Genomic DNA, 20,675 nt, shown 5'->3' on the forward strand with positions numbered 1-20,675 from the left:
GGTGTATTGTAGTCTGGCCTTATTGACACACATTTCGGATTGATGAGAAATTAACATATTTCCTCAACTAGGATTTCTTAGGACTTTTAGTATGTTGTTCTGGACACCTCATAGAAATGATCTATGGTGAAAAAAATTCTTTTACAATTAGTCTGTCGTAAAACGCTATTTTGCCTGGACTATAAGCAGTCTCATTAGACATGCTGTTTTAAAGGGGAAATTTCACAATTGTTTAAAGATGTTTGGTGTCCCCAGACTACATGTGTGAAGTTTTAGCTCAAAATACCATATAGATAATTTATTATAGCATGTTAAAATTGCCACTTTGTAGGTGTGAGCAAAATGTGCCATTTTGGGTGTGTCCTTAAAAATGCAAATCTTAGTGCTGATCTTTGCACTAAATGGCAGTGCCGTGGTTGAATAGTGCAGATTAAGGGGCGGTATTATCTCCTTCTGACATCACAAGAGGAGCCAAATATCAATTACCTATTTTTTCGCATGCTTGCAGAGAATGATTTACCAAAACTAAGCTACTGGGTTGATCTTTATCACATTTTCTAGGTTGATAGAAACACTGGGGACCCAATTGTAGCACTTAAACATGGAAAAAGTCAGATTTCCATGACATGTCCCCTTAAAATCTATTTCACTTTGATATCACCCTGCAAAAGCCCTGCCCACGGCCACTGACAGTCCTGTATTACCATAGTTTCTTCTAATATCATTACAATGTTAGCTTATAGAGGTTCTGAGTTTAAATTTACAAGGATGATTCATAGAAATGACATTAAACTGAATTATCAGTGTATTTTGTGATTTTTATTTTTCACGTAGGAAGAGGCTGCTCGTCATTTCAGGTGGCCCGAGAAACAACCAAAGCAGGTTACATAACTCTTCTTATCTGATGTAAATTTGCATGTTTATAAAGGTATGACATCACCTCTGTACATTGACATTTTACTCATTAACGTTTCCAGTGTATATTAGAGAAAAACATTTATTTAGTTCCCCTCAAACTTTCTTCAATTTTTTAACTTCAATGAAACATCTTATTGTTGTTATTTTTTTAAATTAAAGCTAAAAATGAGAAACAGTGTGGATTTTTTCACAGCTGTCTTTGCTCATATTTACCAAGGGGGCTAATATTTTGTCCACAACTGTATATAGTAAGAGTATAGACATTAGAAAGATATAAAGACAGATTGGTTGACAAAATGTTACACATGTCAATTAAAACAAATTTTTTAAAAAAGCTTGTTTTAATCTATAATATAGTCTAATTAACTTATTTTAGGCAAATTGGTTGAATCCACGTGTTTAAATGATATAAAAAAACATAGGCAAATTGAAGAAATATGATGAACATTCGCTTTTTACGAAATTTTAAAATATGCTAAAACAAAATTTGCATAAACCAGTGAAGGCTGTCTGCAATTTTACTAACTAATCAAGTATTTCTCATTGGGTTATGTGATTGATTATTATTCTCTCTCTCTCTCTCTCTCTCTCTTTCTCTCTCTCTCTCTCTCTCTCTCTCTCTCTCTCTCTCTCTCTTTCTCTCTCTCTTTCTGATGTGTTACCGTGTTAACACCTCCACCCCTTCATGAATTTTTAAAATGTAGTGTTTACTTTAAAGATAATTGCAAAAAACGAGGTTTAATTGTCACTATTACAAATGCAATTTTAATGTACATTCATTCCGCATTTAAAGTAATGTCTTATTTACATTTAGTCTGCACTAACAGTCATCATTTGTACTACACAAAACAGTAATCTACTGATGCGCTTTTCTCTCACGGTCTATTAAACGATCATCATATGCTGTGCTGTGATTGGTGGAAGTCAGAGAAGAAGAGCCAATCAGCGGCCGGGAGGAGGAGGAAAGAGGAAGTGAACACAACATCAGCACTATCTATCTAGTGCGCTAGAGGAAGGGAGAGAGCGCGACTGCAACAAACTCTGAAATATAAACCCCTGAAAGGAGGAAAAGTCGCCTCGCCGCTTCAGGTTTGTGTGTTTTTTTCCACATCGTCTGTCCCACTAATGATGATCTTCTGTCAGGTCGCGATATCAGGCCACTCCGTGCTGTTTTAATGTGCAGTGAATGAAGTTAAGCGCCGTGCTGTGCAGTTGTGAGTCGGTAATGAATAGTGTCTCTATTGGCGCGACAGTTCGCGACGGGTGGAGGGTTTGGTCTCAGTGCATGTGCAATAATGATTGACTGACTGTCTTTTAAAACGCTCACACATTGTCAAGCTAAACATGTTTCCATTCAGCGTGCGCATATTTCATTTTATAGATGCAGTGGATTTAACTCAGTGTCAAACTTGTCAAAGCGATATCACTACTGGGACTGCCATGCTGTGCTTTCACTTTGTGACAACAATATGTCTGGGGCAAAATATTTCTGTTACATTAAAACGTATGTATTAGAGCGTTTTAACGAACGCACAATGTGGTGTTATTTTAGAAAAGCCAAAAAAGCACAGTTTATGTATTTATTATGTACTCATTCAGTAACTGTTATGTGTTTAACGGAAACTCGTTTGTTTAATTATTTGCGTGCACGCTTTAATGCACGAGTTAAAATAACGTTATAAGATTAGTAATATTGGATTAATCAGTCGACTGCCTTTTCGATTAATTAGGATTTTTCTTTATTATATTTTTAATCCTCCGTATTGACACGCATTTTATTTTACGTTGTGCCTTCTCTGCTTCAGACAATCTGCAAATGAAAGGCTGTAAAACAAATTAAATGGAATATAAAATGTAAATGTAAAAATATATGTATTAAACAGTCATACGAAAGTTGATATTTGTGCGTAAACTACTGTAAAGTTACGTCACTGACACGCCCAACCAATCACTGACGTTATTGTCCGTTCTTACTATTATTGATTATTATCTAAATTACTCGTCCAACAATACAATCTTATAGATGATTTTATTCCTGGACTAACTTTAAAGAGTATTAAAATTGAACAAATGATTTATAATAAAGTGATGTCCTCCAGGAAGAGCATAGTTCCTTGTTCTTGTTCTTCATATTTTGCATGCATACATTTCTTTGTTTTTGTAGTAGGGGCATTTCAGATGCATGAGATAAGGACTAGTTGGGTGCAGATGGGAATTTGCTTTATACCAGTGTTTTTTCATGTAGTTGACTCAGATCTTTGGCTGGGGGCGAGTGTGAGCTCAGTGTTGTACCCCTGTCGTCTGTCTGTGAGATCACATGTATTCATAGTTGGCTTCATGTGTTCAGAGTAGTGTTTTCTTGGTCAGATATAATTAAGTCACAGCATTAATTTTGCTTGCATTATCAAGATTTATTTATAAAGATAGTGATTGATAGGACTGGGTTTACATGAATGCAGAATTGGAGAATTTTATGCAAGCTGGACTTAAACTTGCAATGCCCGCTTGAGCATGAAGGCTTCATGAATCTGAGCATCCCAAGGCTCCGGCTATATAGCAGTTCTGGTGAATTAATTGTGTATTTGCTGGCTGGCACTTTGCATCCGATTTATTTGTTTAGCATCCTGGTAAAATATCTCTAGTACTGTGTATTTTTGTTTTCCGAAAAATGCACTTCCACACTCAATTGTTTTTTTATTTTTCTCATCTCTGGATCGGTGTCAGGGGTTTATCGCTGTCTTTGTGTAGTGCAGGCAGTAACTGAGATCATTTGAGGTTTCTACCAAAAGGCAGAAGTTTACAGGAGCGCTGTGACTCATTGAAATTCCACGCGCGTGCCGCATGTATATATAAATTACCTTCTGCAGTTCCTCAGTCTCTCACCTTGCAACCATGCCAATTTATGATGAGTTCTTGACTGCAACTGATCTCTCTCTTCTCTCTCACTCCCTTTATACGTTTCACACCTTCTTCCTCCCTTTATATCATTCTCACCACCCAGCCCCCATCTCTCACATCTAAACTCCCTCACTGAGAGTTGTCGAATTGTAAACCGTTTCTCCGCTGATGTTCTCTTCCTTCGCATCCCTCGTCCTCTCAAACTGTTCTGTAAGTTTAGCTTAAAATGCACATTGAATCATAATTGATGTTTTGTGGCTTTTAGCCATGTCTTTTTTGAGGCCATCTATATGCTTGTGTACTTCTAGAAGTTGGTGAATCAACTTTTAAAGTAGATACACATTTAAATTGGACAGGCTTTTGGCAAAACAAAGGCTACGTTTACACTGAAACGATCTGTAGAGAAAACGCAAAAGTGGCGTTGCGTTATCACTTTATTCCGCGTTTATACGAGCGTTTTGAAATCTGTGTGCATATGGTGACGCAAAAGTGTGTGTTTTTTATGTAGTTTGCACTCCAGGCGGCTAGGTAGCAATGTGAAGCATGAATGTAAGGGCTTAGTTCTTCACTTATTGTGTTGTCGTCTTCTTTGGACATACAGGCCCTGTCCCAAATGACGCACTTCATGTGGACTTTCGGTCTAGTGGCCTTAAATTGCGCGTGCTCGCTTAGTCTACGAGTCTGTAGGGTGTCCCATCTGTCATTTTTACGCTTTGAAGTAGGGGTGCAACGGGTCACAAAACTCACGGTTCGGATCACATTACGGATTTTGAGGCACGGATCGGATCATTTTTCGGATCAGCAAAAAAAAAAGTATGGGAAAATTCTAATAACAAATCAAGAAATTACAAACATTTATAAAAAGAACAAGGTTGCACATTAAGTAAGGTCTAAAATCATTAGTTACAGAAATCAAATGAATAATAACACTGCATTTATTGTATTAATTAAATGTAATTATTATTTTTTAAAGCTTCAGAAGTGATTTTCTCTTTGTCTTGGGCTGTTTGATTAACATTAATGACACAGACTTAAGTAGGTCAATTGAGCTTACTGTCTCTTTAAGACCAAATGTGCACAGACTGCATCTCTCTGTTTGTGCACTACCGAGTCCCCTTAAACGAGCGCACAGACACAGACAAAGGGTGAATTACAGACGGCGCAGCATTACAGTCGTCCCACATAAAAACGTTACGTTGTTTTTCATTGCTCTATTAGCCAAATGTATTTTAATACACTACAGTATGAGAGAGAGTAGCGCAACTCTCTGAAATTTAAACATCAAGAGTTCTGATCTTTGAAGGATGATTACGTCTTACTCGAGCTGGACCGGACGCATTCAACCGCACGCGTGCGTTTGTGCGTAAAGTAAACTGATCACTTTAGCGCCGTTTTGCAGTTAAACTGTTTAAAATCACTTGAATGTTAACATTTGCAAACCTTTATAACACTTACAAATTATAAACTTTCCCTATTTAAATTTGCGTATTAATCCGCGAATCACATGCGAGCCGAACCGTGGGTCGTGATCCGTACGGATCACGGATCAACTGCGATCCGTTGCACCACTACTTTGAAGTGTGCTCATCAGCACCCCCTTGATGCGGTCTTCAGCGAAGCCTGCATGGCAGCAGGCTTCGCGCACTTTACCAACCCAGAAGTCCTTGCGAAAGAGCAATCAGACCAATCAGACGACAGAAGGGAGGAGTTTACACTGACGGGCAACTTCTCTACCTATTTCCGATGTGACGCTCGAGTCTGTCCCAAAATACGACTCCGGTGCACCCACATGGACTCGCATCAAGGGTCCCTAAAGTCTGCACTACATGATGTCATCAAAGTGTGGACTCTTAGGAGGACCACAAGTCCGGAGTGTGCCATTTGGGACAGGGCCACAGAAGTTTTCACGCCATGCACGGTCATCAACTAATCCTTCCACAAAGTTGTCCCACATTTACTGGTTCTTCCAGGTCTCGTCCAAAGCCGTCTGGTTTGCCTCTGACGAATTGGCATTTCAACAATTTGATGGATGTGCTTTCTCTGATCAGTAATACTAGCTGTGAATATTTCGTACAACTGCTGGAAAGACTCCGGCAACTTGAAGGACAGACGCATGGAAATAAGACGCATGGAAATAATCTGACATGTTTGTAGTTATTTTTCTGAACGGGCACATGCCTGTGACGTAAACGCATACGCAACGAGAACCACTGTGAGCAGACTTTTGCTTTTTTTTACCCTTTAGATGGGAATGCAACGGTAGAGCATTTTTATGATTTCCACTCTGAAGGGTGGTTTCACTTTTTTCAAATTTTTAAGCCCCATAAACGCTGTCGCCGTGTAAACGAAAGGCACATACAATAAAATATTTTTATGTTTTCACCCTCGAGCGTTCTCGTCTAAACAGGGCCTAAATAAATATTAAGAACACATCCTGCACTTATTGGGCATATATATAGGTATGTATTCTATAATAGGATTGCCCATCTTTCCAATACTATGTATTTCTGACTAGAAATGCCATATAACATAAAATAAAGGCTGTATAATATGTAAGGGATGCATAGGCAGCCGGTTGTTATTACAGATATAATCCCTGGCTGTGTGATAAGAAGGGTCTTGTGTCACACTGAAGGGGCTTATTTCACGATAACAACCTGCTGCCTGTACATTATCCTGCTTATTACACAGCTATTTAAATTAAAAGTAAAGTAAGGATCATTAAATATTGATTTGAAATATTTTATTTGCTCATTTTTAATGAATGCTGACCTTCCGCAAGGAAAACTTTTTTACTTTGTGTTTTAAGATAAGACAAGACATCACGAACACACTATTTGGTTTAATTATTTGTAAATATAATGTCATATATGTTATTAAAAGACATATTTATATTTAATCTTTGTGTAATATTAAACCATACATGTCAAAATGATTTGCAGTTTCAGGCGGTTGTTAATATGCTGTTACTTTTATCTGGACTCTGGCAGCCTGTGCCAGCCACACTGTCTGTGTTTGAAGCTTGACACCTGTGCTTTCAATAAACCAGTAATCCTGTGGCGTTGCTTGTGTTTATGCTATCAACATTTGGTCGAACCGACCCTGCTGGTAGTGATTTGGCCCGTCCCACTGTCTCAGAGCAGGCACAGACGGCTGCACATGTAAGCCTTAGGTCAGCGCAGCTGTGCATCTGTTATCGGTCCAGCTGTGTGCCCCAGCTGTGCACCTGCCCCTATGGCTGCAGCCAAAACGTTTCTCTGTTGGAAAGATTTCAGATGTGGCTTCCTATCCTCTCTATCCCTTTTGGCAACTTAATCAAGCAACATCCTATTGTTATCACTTCATGTCATCACTTAGCCAAGGCTTATCCTATCAAAAGAGCAAGAGGTCTGGAATGACTATGTTAACCTTGTTAAAGCAAGTGTATGGATCAACACAAATCCGGCTTTGATCCTTGCGGTTTTATAGTTTAGCACTAATGGTTTGCATCTTAACCACTTTGCCAGGACTTTGCCAAGAATTTTCTTGTTCTTGTTGTTTGCCGCCGTTGGCATTGGATTTACTGTGTTTACTGTAGCGGTGATTCACTGGCTGTCTGCAAACACATGCAGATCTGCATGATCTTCTTCTGGGATGTGATTCATCGGAGCTTGTGAGCTTGATGTGAGTCAGAAGTAGAGAAAGAGAGAGAGAGAAAGAGCAGGACCTCTTAAATCAAATCTGGTCCGATTGGAGTGTACAGGACATATGGATGAACAGGAAGAGGAACTGAAAGTGTGATTCTAGTGTGACGTTAATAACACTTAGCTGTTGTCATGAATAAAGGTGGGAGTCCATAAGCTGCTCGTGAATCAATGTGACTTGAATGCAAAGAGTAATTAATGTGGTTTTTATTGTGGATGTAAACAAAAATTATCAATGTTATAAATTCAGCGTTAATAGGTCAGAACATTGGTTTTCTTTATGTAAATGCTCTGTGTTTTTTTTTTTTTGTGGGTCTGAAGGTTATTGTGCATGCTTTTATTTTGCTCCTGGTGGCATGATGCTGTAGACATGGACTTGCATGTATGCATTGTTTTTATCAGGGCTGCAAAATGATCAATCGCAACTAATAGTTACATCATATGTGTGTACTGTATAATAATTAAACTAATTAACAGTTTCATATTGTGATTTATAAATTCCCATGCATCATGTTGAATTGAATAATTTGAGTAGTGTTGGATTTCTTCTTAGTTTCTCAGTCTGTTTTTTTTCTTTTTGTCTGTCTATTTCTTTCTTTCAGGTTTAGTAAGGCTGTCTGATGCAATTCCAAGAATGTTTGTTTGCATGGGGAGTAAAATGCTGCACCCCCAGTTTGGCTGGCGTCTCTTGTTGATGAGTGCCGTTAGGACCAATTACATCTAACCCCAGTAGAAATGTTTATGTTGGGCGTGCCAGACATGCGCTTTATGAGCCTAAAATGTATGTTGCTCTCTTATCCATAGTGCTTAGATAAGGGTTTGTTTAAAGCAGAATGATTCATCATAAAGATCTGTGCTTCACTGAGACACATTTGGCTTTTGTGACAAATTCATGCATTTGGTTACAGTTTTGTCAGAATAGACTGACAATGAGAGCGAATCTGTCATCGCAGACTGGCCTTGACTTTGAAAGCTTTGTGGATAAAGATCTAGGAGTTTGTAATGTGTATCTCTAGCAAGAGTTTTAAACGCTGCTTACGTGTAAAAATGCAGCGGTGTACGACATGGATAGAGCTTGAAGAATTTGAGCGTTTTTTTTTTTCTGCGCAGAATGTGATGAATTTAGACTACAGAATAAAAATAGGAATTTTTGAAATGTATCGATCTCTGTATATTTCGGTGAAGCCTGTAATGAATGTTTAGCTTGAATCACTGTTCAACATGCTCTGTTGATAAAACTCAGTAAATGTAATTTATTGGATTGACTCGGTTTGTTGTTTTGGAGCCTTAAGGGCGATTTATAGTCGTGCGTAGGTCCTACGGCGTAGGTTCCGCGTCGGTTTTCATTTATACTTGTGCGTCGTCGTCCGCGTCGACGTGCAAACACACGCGAAACCGCTGGTTGGCAGTAATCACGCGTGTGACCACAGTAGCAGCAGAAGTCGTCACAGAAGAAGAAGCTAACCAAGTTAACCCACAAACGAAGAAGAAATAGCAACTTGTTGTGTATAATTTGAGAAGACCAGCAATGATGGAAGTAAATAAACAGCGACTTATGTTGCAGTTTGAGTTAAATCACTCCTCAACTTGGCTCTTCTTTGTTTTGTCCGTCTCAAACGGAAATACCTATGACTAGGGGTGGCACGGTCCATGAAAAAAATCCGAACCGTTCGGTTCGCTTGTCTCGGTTCGGGGCGCGTGTGTACCGCACGGTTCAACGGTTCATGGCATGCGCAATGTAGTCTTATGCCCTGTATGTGACCTCAGATAGCGTGTTTCCCTTTCGCGCGAAAGAAGAGGGGTCTGGTTTGGAGTATAAGTACTGCAGGTTATGTTACGTATAGAAATGGCAAGTGGGAGAGAAAAGGAAGTCTGCCCGCAGTTGGAGGATGCGCCAGCGTCGTATAAGTTTGGTGTGTGGAAACATTTTTTTATTTCATGTTACTTATGATGACAGCGGAAATAAAACAATAGATTGAACTGCAGTCTATGGGTTGAATGTGCTCAAACAGCCACAGGAGACCGCCTTCTCTCCGACCATTTATCTAATCTGAGGTACTGTTTTACGTCTTTAGCGCTATTTTTAGCCTTTCATAGATAAAATTAAAGCGGCTGATTTCCGCGTAGTTTCATTTTGCTAGCGTGTAAAAGTTGCGCGATCTTATTTCAGAAATTTCCCCTCAAAGTAATCAGGACAGAAGTAGTAAAAAGTGGACAAAAGAGACGGATTTAAATATTACAGGTGTAAAGGTTATGTTTCTCTCTCGTCCACATATACTCTCTGCAGTATTTAAGCAGCCTCTCAGTGATAAATCTAAGAGCTACACTGAAGTTGGCATTTTAATAAATGCAAGTTATCTTTGTGTGCTAAAAAAGCACATAAGTTCATGTAGATGGCAATACACATTCTCTTTTTTGCCAAATAAATGAAAAGCATGTTGAAATCATCAATGTCTTCCCTCTTGCTGTTTCAAAATCTCACCTGGCTTTCCTCAGGGATGGTCCCAATAATGTGCTTAAAGTCAAATTCAGTTTGTGCATGATTACATGATATAACTTTTTTTTTAATACTGTATCCTAAATTATGGATAATTAAAACATTAATAAGATAATAAATTTCTGGAGTGTTAAAAATGTAAAGAAAAAATAACAACAAGAACCGTACTGAACCGAGAACCGTGACCATAGAACCGTGATACGAACCGAACCGAGGGTTTTGTGAACCGTGCCACCCCTACCTATGACGCAGTTTTTTTACCTGACGGGAGGGGTTCTGGTGGACCAATCACAGAGCTTGCGGTCCGCGTAGAGCCGACGCGCGTTTAGAAATTTTGTGAGGTGCGCGTAGTTGATCAATGATGTTCAGGTTCCTTTTTGGATCTGAATCTGGTGCACAGTAAGAGGACAGTGGGGAAAACTGCTTAACAATTTGGTTCAGTCCAACCCGAGCCAATTTTTTACCCAGTCAAGACCATGCATAACAAAACAAAACAAATCAAATCAACTTCAAAATAAGTCAGTAATGCAAATGGTAACACTAACTGTGAAGGCGCTGTGTTTATTTTTGCAGTGAAGAGGTGAACACCCAACATCACCCACAAACCAAAAAGTTTTACCACACCCCATATAATAGGTGAACCTGCTTATATATTTTCTTATATTGATTTAGGTATATTCATATTTACAACTTATATTGTCCAAACAAAATTCATGCTTTATTTTAACTCAAATATGACCAAAGATATTGATGCACAATTTATAAGTAAGGTGTTCATTTAGTTATTTCTCTAAAATTGGTCAATTCCACGGAGCCCCTAAGGGGACATGGAGCAAAAATTAAATAAAGTTTAGTTTCATGTGCTCACGTGAAACTTTCATGTGTTCACGTGAAACTTTCATGTGCTCACGCGAAACCTTCATGTGCAGATTTTTAGTTTCGCGTGCTCATGTGAAACTATCGCGTGCGCGCGCGAAACTAAACTTTAAAAAGAATTCTGCACATGAAGGTTTCGCGTGAGCACACGAAAGTTTCAGGTGAGCACACGAAAGTTTCAGGTGAGCACACGAAAGTTTCAGGTGAGCGCATGAAACTAAACTTGAGGTTTTTTTTACTCCAATGTCACCTTAGGGGCTCGGTACAATTCAAACCAGTACGTTGGTAATAATTGTGCTGTGTGTTTGTTTTTAAGTGCAACTACAAAAACATTTCTCATCATATTAGTTCACAACACAAAATATAGTTCAGTTTGCTTTGACCATGTAGATTCGTCACATGTTATGAATATAAATTCAGGAAGTTTACTTAAGTTTACTTAACCTGCATTCCTTTTGATGTATCACCCTTATCTGAGGAAATGCAGGTTTAGAAAACAAGACTACTCACTTCAATGATACTCATTCTAATTCAGTATGCTGGCTTGTCTAGGCAAGTTCCTTTTAAGCATAAGGAAGTTTCGTCACTGCGCCGCCATATTTACATGGCCTCCAGAAACAAGACCTGTCTATTCTGTGCATGCGAAAAATCCCTCTCTCAGAGGATAACGATCTTTAACGGTTGGCGATTGGCTCTTTTTAAAGGAAGGCGGGACTAGAGCGGCCAATCTGACTGTTGCAATCTACCATCATTTACATCAATACCAGTGACAGATCTTTTTGGTCTAGAGTTTCAGCTCAGACAGATTATGGATAGCATAGATGGGACAGTTCAGTACAGCTCACTTTTGGAGGGGTTCCACTGTGTACAGTAACAGTACCTTATACCTGATACTTTTTTAGTACCACTTGTTTGAGGTTCCAAGCGAGCTTTACTGATACTAAACATTTGGTCGGAGAGAATCGTCACTACCAGCGTCATTGCTAAATGCAAGATTTACTTAACCTCGTCCATTGCATAGTACCCCACGGTTTAGGTCGGGTCAGCTCACCTCACTTTGGCTTGGTTAGCTTTTCCATCAAGTTTAGTACCATTTCGGAATGGGAGGGATTATAGGCATGTCGTGTTATTTGCGCTGCCTACTGCTGTGACATCATACAAGTGAGAGGATTGTTGGAATGCTATACATTCCCATTTATTAATTTATTTCTCAGTCCACCACAAAATTTAAATTGACCACATCACAAATCGCGTTTATCACTACTTCTGTCTCCCATGACAGTTTCTGTACAAAATAGAGGTCTTCTTAGGTTAAAAGAAATGTACTCGACCTGAAATGACCCGAATCAGTTTATACCCGAACCCAACGTGCATAAATATTAATTTTTTTATTTTTTTAAGAAAGACCCGCCCCCGAGACAAACCAGAGAATATTAGACCCGAGTCTGAACCGAACTAGTGGCAATTTTTTTCGCCTTCATTTTAAATTACCTGAGACCTGATGCCGCTATTATTGTACCCGACCCATGTCCGACGCACATGTGAGACTTTTAGACTCAAACCCGATCGGGTCTCTGGTCGGACCTTGGGTTTTCGGATCTAAGTGGACCCGTGAAGACCTCTAGTACAAAGACCAATGGCGTCAGTCGACGCACTCCGCTGAGCCTCATTTAAGTTGCATATATGTGGAAGTGCGTGTCACGAATGTGCCGCCACAAACTGCAAGTCTGGAAAAAACTGTTATGGTGTTCCTGATCCACAACCTGTGGATGTTTTCATCGCTAAAAGGGAGTTTGGAAACTTATAGCAGAGCACAGATGACAACAGGTTTACTCGAGACAGCGCAAGCAAGCACGAAGGTAAAGCTAATCTTTACATTATAACAATGACGCTGGTAGTGACGATTCTCTCAGACCAATCAGTGATCTACAGTGTTTTCGCCTCACGTTTTGGTATCCGCTCGGTTCGCTTGGAACCCCAACCAAGGTGGTACTAAAAAAAGTATTGGGTACTGCACCCAGTGGAAAAGCCCCCAAAAGTAAGATGACCCGACCCAAACGGCTATGTTGTCATCTGTGCTTCATTGTACTTAAACCCCCTTTTAGTGGTGAAAAACATCCACATGCTGAGAATCAAGAACACCATTCCAGCTATATGCTGCCGTGCTTGTTTGTATCGCATTTTTATGATGATGTCAAGGCAGTAAGTCTATAATCCCACTCTGAAGTGGCACTAAATTCCATTGGACAAGCAAACCGAGCCAAAGTAAAGCGAGCTGAGCCCAGTCGTGTGGTACCGGTTCGCACTATCCAATCGAAAGGCACCTCAAATGTGTCTAAATGTACTAGAGCTTGTAAAGAAGTGCAGGGTTTTGCTTCAGAGGACCATGCTGATCGAAATCTGGGACCTGAATAGAAGATAAGAACATTTGTTCGAGTTGGCCATGCGAGCGCTTCTGCGTGGCCTAAATCTGGAGAGACAAATGGCTGTTCTGGGTAGATCTACTTCTTTTGAAGTCTTGGAATGTCTCCTGTGAAATCATGGTTGACCTGCGCCGGTCTGCTTGAAATGTTCTGCAGGTGGTTTTCTTTAATATTGACCTGCATTCTCTCTCTCCGTTTTCACAGTCTTTCTCTTTCTGTTCTCTTCCTATCTGTCTCTGTCTCTGTCAGGCTGCTCTGAACTCCAGCCGGCAGTGCATCTGTCTGTGGACCACCTGCTGTATACATTGTCACAGCATCCACCCCCCCGGCCTGTTTCTGTCATGCTGAAGCAGCAGTGTGCAACAATGGGCCAACACTTGAATGGCTTATTCATATTTAATTACTCGAGATTAAAAAAATAGTTCATCCAAAATTGAAAATTCTGTCTTTGACTCATTCTCTTTTGTCAGTGACCCAAAAGATGTAGATTTGATTTCAACATTGGGGTGGTTGAAGTGTCAACTGTACATGTGTTTTCATTAACCATTGTATAAATATTGAATAGCTTGTAATTGCTAGTTTTGATCATCCGCTGGAAACTATTGTATGTCCCTGCGTAAGCCTATATGATTGACTTTTATGGAACAAGAAGATTTGAGGATTTGTGCGGGTCGCTGAAAAGGGGCAGTGAAAGCACATACAAATATAATTGTGGTTCATATGTCTTACGTTTTATATTTTACAGTATAAACTTATGAGCTTTATGGGAGAAACTGACCAAAATGTCTTATTCTCTTAGCTTTTCCTCCAGTGAGCTGTTAACGTTTGCATCAGTATTCAAACATTCATACCAGTTTTGTGAACTAGTTCAGATGAATAATTGATATGATCCAACTTATTGTAACTAGGACGAACATCAAGATTTTTCTGTTTAGGCTTTTGTGTGTTTCTCGTACAAAGCTACCATATAGCATCAGAATACTTAAAGGAATAGTTCACCAAAAAAAAAAAAGATTCTGTCATCATTTACTCGCCCTCAAGTTGATCCAAACTTGTATACATTTCTTTGTTCTGCCAAACACAAATGAAGATATTTAGCGAAATGGTAATAACCAGCAGACCTGCAGCACCATAAACATCAATAGTGTTATTTTCTTCTACTGTGGAAGTCAGTGGTGCCCCAGATCTGCTTGCTTACAAACATTCTTCAAAATATCTTTACTGGGGTTTATTAGAACAAAGAAATGTATACAAGTTTGGATCAACTTGAGGGTAAGTAAACAATGAAAGAATGTTAATTTTTTGCTAGATTAACCCTTTAAATTATAGCATTTAATCAATGTACAAAATTTTCTGATTTGTGTATGTGCTTCATTTTTGGGTGAACTCCTCTTCCTTTAATACTTTCCTTCCTATTTCTTTAATGTGTTTTTTTTGTCATAAGTAGGAGTTAGACTGATCTGAGAACATTGCTTTAAAATATTATGCTAGTGTCATGCATAGAAAAAACGCACATCCGTCCTCTGCGGAGAGGAAATAATCTGAGCAAAGAGTCAGGTGAGCTGCATCCTGTGCCGCCTACAGTGCGCGCTCATTTCTCATCTCTGTTTCCTGCTCTAACGGACACATCGAATGTTTTTCCAGAGATGAGTATTCTGTCCTTTCCTGTTTAATTTTTGATCGTATCAAAATGACATTCGAGAGGTTTATTCCTCTCTTTTCAAACCCAGAACAGGACACGTGTGTACGCTGAATGCTTTTTATCGCTGATGTAATGGATTTATCATGTGCAATTGAGTAACAAATGGATCTGCAGCTTTATGAGAGCATATTGCAAGCAGCACATAGTAGAAGGTCATTTTTATATTTGACTCATCTTATGTATCATTCTGTCTTTCAAAAAAGCCTGTTAAAATTCAAAAATAAAATATAAAAAACATAAAAGATGAACAGTTGACTTTTTTAGTACTATAATTGTCCGCAAAATTAAAGAATGCTGGGTTGTTTAACCCATTGTTTGGTAAAAAATTTTTTTTTTATATGTTTAAGCAACTTACAGTGCATTACAAGCTATTGTTATCAGTATTTGTGTTGCCTGAGTTCAAACCCATGACCTTTTGCATTGCAAACGCAATGCTCTACCACTGAGCTATACAGGAACATGGACAAACCCTAAAATATGGATGAACCCTAACCCAGAAAATTTCCATATTTACCCAACCATGGGTTGAAACAACCCAGCATTTCAGTTTAAAACTTAAACGTACACCTGTCTCATTGCTTAAAAACAACGTTATTTTGTGTATTTGGTATAATACAATATGTTTGCGTGGTTTATGGTTCAAAAAACACATTATTTTCCACATATCATAAATTTTTGTAGCTACAGATTTCACTCTTATAGCTCCAGATTTAAAAGCTCTGTGTCGCTGATTGGTCAGTTAATCTGTACGTTGTAATTGGCTTGAAAACCTCTGACTTCAGCTGGAAATGTGACGCTCCTTACCATGTTTGAAAGATTCGCTCACAATGCAATGCTAACAGGAGTTAACTTACAGGCTGTGAGTCCGAAGCAGGAGGCATTATGGTAATGTCGGTCTTGTCTACATCACCAGTCCCAGGAAGTAAACTGTTGCCTACAATCCGTGTGTTGTCCAAGAAAAGAGATATACATTGGAGACGTTAACTCGCGTCTAGGCTTGTTGCGATAGTCGGTGAAACGGTGATTACCGGTGCTTCAGCCTCTCACCGGTTAGATCACTTGCCCACCGCGACACCGTCTTTCACCGTCGTTTTGATATTTTCTTGTAATTAAATCATTTAGTTTCGTTAGAGAGAGCAAACACTTACAACTGTATGTGTCTGCTGTCTGAATCTAGCGGAGCTGAATGCGCGTCATCACAGAGCAGCGGCTGCGGGTGTCAGATTTCATTAATTCCTCAGACTGCGGCAAGCAGACGATGGCAGAAGCCGCGTGCTTACTCGTTTTTGTTATAAGATGCATATATGATGTTTAATGTAGGCGAGATCGTTTTGTTGTTGTGTTTTTCATTAAGAATAATAATAAACTAGAGCTGCAACTATCGACTATTTTTTCAACCGATTAATCTATCGATTATTTTTTCGATTAATCGAATAGTCTAATGATTTTTTTATACATATAATTCCCCAACAAATAATAAATGTAACATCTGCCATTAACGCTAACATTTTATTTAAGCATTTTCTTAATTAAACAAGCACACAAACCAAAATTTTCAACATGAAAAATAAAGTGGCAGTGCCACTTTAAAAGAGGCATTATTCACCTTAAACAATAAAATAGGCATATATTAATATTTTAAACATTAGTTTATGATTAGTACATGCATTAACTCAGCATTAGTTCAGACTGAAGTAAAAATAAGTTCATTGTGATTCATGAACCCTTATATAAGATGTAATGGTTATATTATTACTGTTAATATTATTACTATTAGTAGTACTGCATTCTCATTTAACTTTAACATTTAACTTTTCTTAAGTTCCGGGTAAAAAACAAGTTCAGTTAGTATGATCTTCTAATATTTTATAAACGGCGTTTACGCCGCTGTTACTGTAAATAATGTCAGGAATACCTTACAAGACGAGCTTCTGTAATATCTGCGCACATATTCGCAAAAAAGACGTTAATTGAACTTAGATGAACTCCGCACTGCCAGCTGGCTTTCAGTGCACGCGGGCACATGCCTATCAGTTCTCAATGTGACAGTAACTTATTATTTCATAACTTCTTAATATAAAAACATGTCCTGCTCTTTATTTACTGTTTCAACATACTGCCCAGAAGCGATGCAATGTCACGTCTGTCAGGCGTCTCGCAGCTCGTATTAAACGAAGATGTAAACGCAGCTGTATTAAGCACAATATGTATTGATTCTATTGTTTATAGAGTAAGTATAAAAACTTACTGTAATAGTTCAAATTCTTACGCTGACGCCTCGTCATTTTGAGGTCGGAGAGCCCCAGGTTGTTTTCTTTTAAGATGATCATACACAGGTGTTGCGCTGCTGTGGTATGCCATTTCAGTTTTACACAGTATGTGTTTTATTTGGTCTCTGCTTAAAGTATTCCCACACTTTTGATCGCGTTCTGTCTGTTTGGTATAACACTTGTATCACCCGGTCGGAGCTGAAGCCGCCTTCATTTCAAAATGTAAACAGTGCGACGCATCGACGCATTTCCGGCAAATCGACGTAATTACGTAATCGACTACGTCGACGCGTCGTTCCAGCCCTATAATAAACCCATAATTCAAGCAGCGCTTTATGGAGGAATAGCCGGTTGCTCTGCTTGGGACTGGCGGGTTTCTGTCAGAAGTACCTGCGCACATTGACTCAAGCACTTAAACCAGCAGTTGCACTCGCATTTACACGCAAATTCATACGCGATTTAACGCAGCGTACACAAGCGCTGGATTTAAACAACAGTTGCATCTAATTCAAAATTGAAAGTAAAATGCGCACTTCTGTCCATTTATAAGCCCCTCCCACCCGGTGAAACCGGTAACACCCGGTTTGTCATGCGCTGATTAACCGGTGGGAAAATTCTGTCACCGCAACAACCCTACTCGCGTCATCGTTTACTTTGGGGTTTGTACCTTTTGCATATCGTTAACATGTACTAATGCACAACTACACATCAAAGGAAATGTAAAATCTTGAATCAGACCATAGTTGCTCTTTAAAACCCAACTCGTCCATATTTTACTCAACCACGGGTTGAAAGCGTGAATTTTTCAAGTGCATTTGTGTCACTTTGTTTAGTCAATAGGGATTCACTGAATGTTTGGCAACCGCATTTTCCGTGTTCGGCCGTGTGAAAGACAGAATAAATTTAACCAAACAATAACGTTTTTGATGATGCGATGCAATCAAATACCAAACGACTCAAATAAACTTTGCTTTCAAGGCTGTGTGTTTAAACGTTTGCATACATTTGCGTACACTTAAAAAAACAGACTATACCCCGGACTTTAAACTGCAATTCATCGACTACTATCAGTCACTATAGACCCCCATGTTACATGCTCAACTTTATTATAATTATTATAAATATATGCCTTTATATAATTAAGGCCGTGGCCACTTGAGTGACGGTTAGATAGCCGCTGCTGTCATTACCCTCAAGCTAGGCCGGTGTGGTTTCAGCGAACCCACTTTCTGCCTCTTTGCCCATTTACGATTATCTGGGAGTGACGCGCTCCCAAGACGGCGACGACCGGCTTCGCTCAATTTGAACTTTAAAAAATGCTCTTCAGAAACCTACCGTTGATGTCACAGACTCTACTTCCATTGTTTTATGCAATGATAACCACATATGTGCTTGCATGCTGCAGTGCATGCAGGGAGCTTGCAAATTTTAATTACATTTGCAGCTATTCTCAAATATAAAAAACTTGCATAGCTAACTCTTTTAGACTGGGACAGCATTTGGAAGAATCTTGTTGTGTCTGTGTGCCCACACACTTTCATCTCCAGGCCTCAACCCTACCATTCACAGTAATTTGTGACCTAATATATTTTTATATTGATTCAAAGGCATCCTCATCTGTATCTATAACTCAAAAAGTCCTGCATGCCGAATAAAATACATACAGTAGACCACATCAATGACATCAAAGTCCTGTCCACAATTTCAGGACGTCCCTAAGTGAGCTAAGCGTTTACCACCATGAAGAATAACAGCCCGAAGCAAACCCCAATGAATGGGCAGAGTTGAGTCCCAGAGATGAAAGCACGTGTGGGCACATGCACACACATAATGAAGGCTGGCATTGCGATGGGTGTTCCCAGTAAAGGCGGTTTGACCGAGGAGAAGATCTAGAAAACGGACAGTGGAAAGAACTGTGTTTGGTTCAGCCCATGATGATGGGGGATGGTTGATGATAGACCAGATAAAGCTGGGGGTTAGGGAGGAGCATGGACAGCTGGCTTTGTATATGTGTATGTGGACCACAGTGACTCTTTGTTCCCCTCCCCTGTGCCTGGCACCGGTCGGATCATTTAAGACTACAGCAGTTCATTGGCACATAAGCGTTGGGAGCAGTCTGGCTACTCTGCGGATTGGCTACGGGGAAGATGCTTTGAAGGTTAGAAGGCCGTAGCAGACAATAATCTATGCCAGCTCACCCACAGAGCTCAGTGTTTCAGTAGCACACTACTATTGGTCAAATTACAGTGCTTGGGATAATTACAGTTATGTATTGTAATTCTTGTTATGGATGCTAAAACGTTACTTTTCAATAATAGCTCTTCAGCTTGGTTGAAGATCTGGACAGATCTGGAAGGGCACAGGTGGCATTGCTTTTGACCCTGAAATACTTGGAAAGTTTTTTTTTGCTTGCTCTTTATTTATTAATGTCTTGATATTAGTAGAGGGTTCCCACAGGTCCTTGAAATCCTTGAAAGTTTGTGAATCTGGGGGAAAAAATTCAAGGCCCTGGGAAGTTTTTGAAAATATACATACATAGATTCAGGTCATTGAAAATGCTTGAATCTAGTTTATGCAAGAAGTTTTCCGGAAAAAAATCGATATTATTCCTTGTGTAGTGTAGGATAATATCATAAAAATTCAAGAATTTTTAAGCACACGTGCAAAAATGTTCGACAAATTAAACGTCTCGGGTTATTTATGTAACTCTTGTTCCCTGAGAAGGGAACGAAGCGCTGGGTCTCCCTTGCCATAATTCCTGCGCCTTTGTAACACTGTCTTTGGCAATATTTCAGATAGCGATATACTTCCTGGCTTTTCTGGCTGTTGCTTTTCTGGCTGTTCCTGGCTTTCCTGGCTGTTGTACCCTGAGAAGGGAACGAAGCTCTGCGTCTCCTTGCCATAATTCCTGCGCCTTTGTAACACCGTCTTTGGCAATATTTCAGATAGCGAAATACTTCCTGGCTTTTCTGGCTGTTGCTTTTCTGGCTGTTCCTGGCTTTCCTGGCTGTTGTACCCTGAGAAGGGAACGAGGTGCTGCGTCTCCTTGCCATAATTCCTGCGTCCTTCCTTGTAATGCCGTCTTTGGCAATATTTCAGATAGCGATATACTTCTGGCTCCCGCGTCACCCTGTCTTTGTCGTTAAGCCTCACCATTGGTTGAATTTGATATACACATTCAGACGCACTTAACCTTCACAGTGTCACTGCAGTGACGCAGCGCGAGTTCCCTCGAAAGGGAACTGTAACAATGTATCTTTAAAGGTAACACAATGTAACCTTACTCTCACTTAAAATGTGTCCCCACATTTAGTCCTTGAATTTGAGGGTCTTGTACCTGGAAAGTCCTTGTAAGGTCCTTGAATTTAAAGTTAACTAAGATGTGGGAACCCTGTAGTACAACATTTC

The 20,675-nt window shown here is 39.5% G+C and overlaps 1 protein-coding gene across 4 annotated transcripts in view; it reads left to right on the forward strand.

Annotated features, from left to right (window-relative positions):
• Positions 1-1,872: 1,872 nt before the first annotated feature.
• The window catches only part of elmo1 (engulfment and cell motility 1 (ced-12 homolog, C. elegans)), a 108,912-nt gene continuing 90,109 nt past the window's right edge, over positions 1,873-20,675 (forward strand). For all 4 annotated transcript variants that reach the window (XM_065292581.1, XM_065292611.1, XM_065292601.1 and 1 more), the window contains exon 1: positions 1,873-2,007. The gene's annotated coding sequence lies outside the window, so the exon portion shown is untranslated. The remainder of the gene's footprint in view (positions 2,008-20,675) is intronic.

Source organism: Paramisgurnus dabryanus, chromosome 19, assembly GCF_030506205.2.
Source record: "Paramisgurnus dabryanus chromosome 19, PD_genome_1.1, whole genome shotgun sequence".
In the NCBI taxonomy this organism is placed as follows: Eukaryota; Metazoa; Chordata; class Actinopteri; order Cypriniformes; family Cobitidae; genus Paramisgurnus; species Paramisgurnus dabryanus.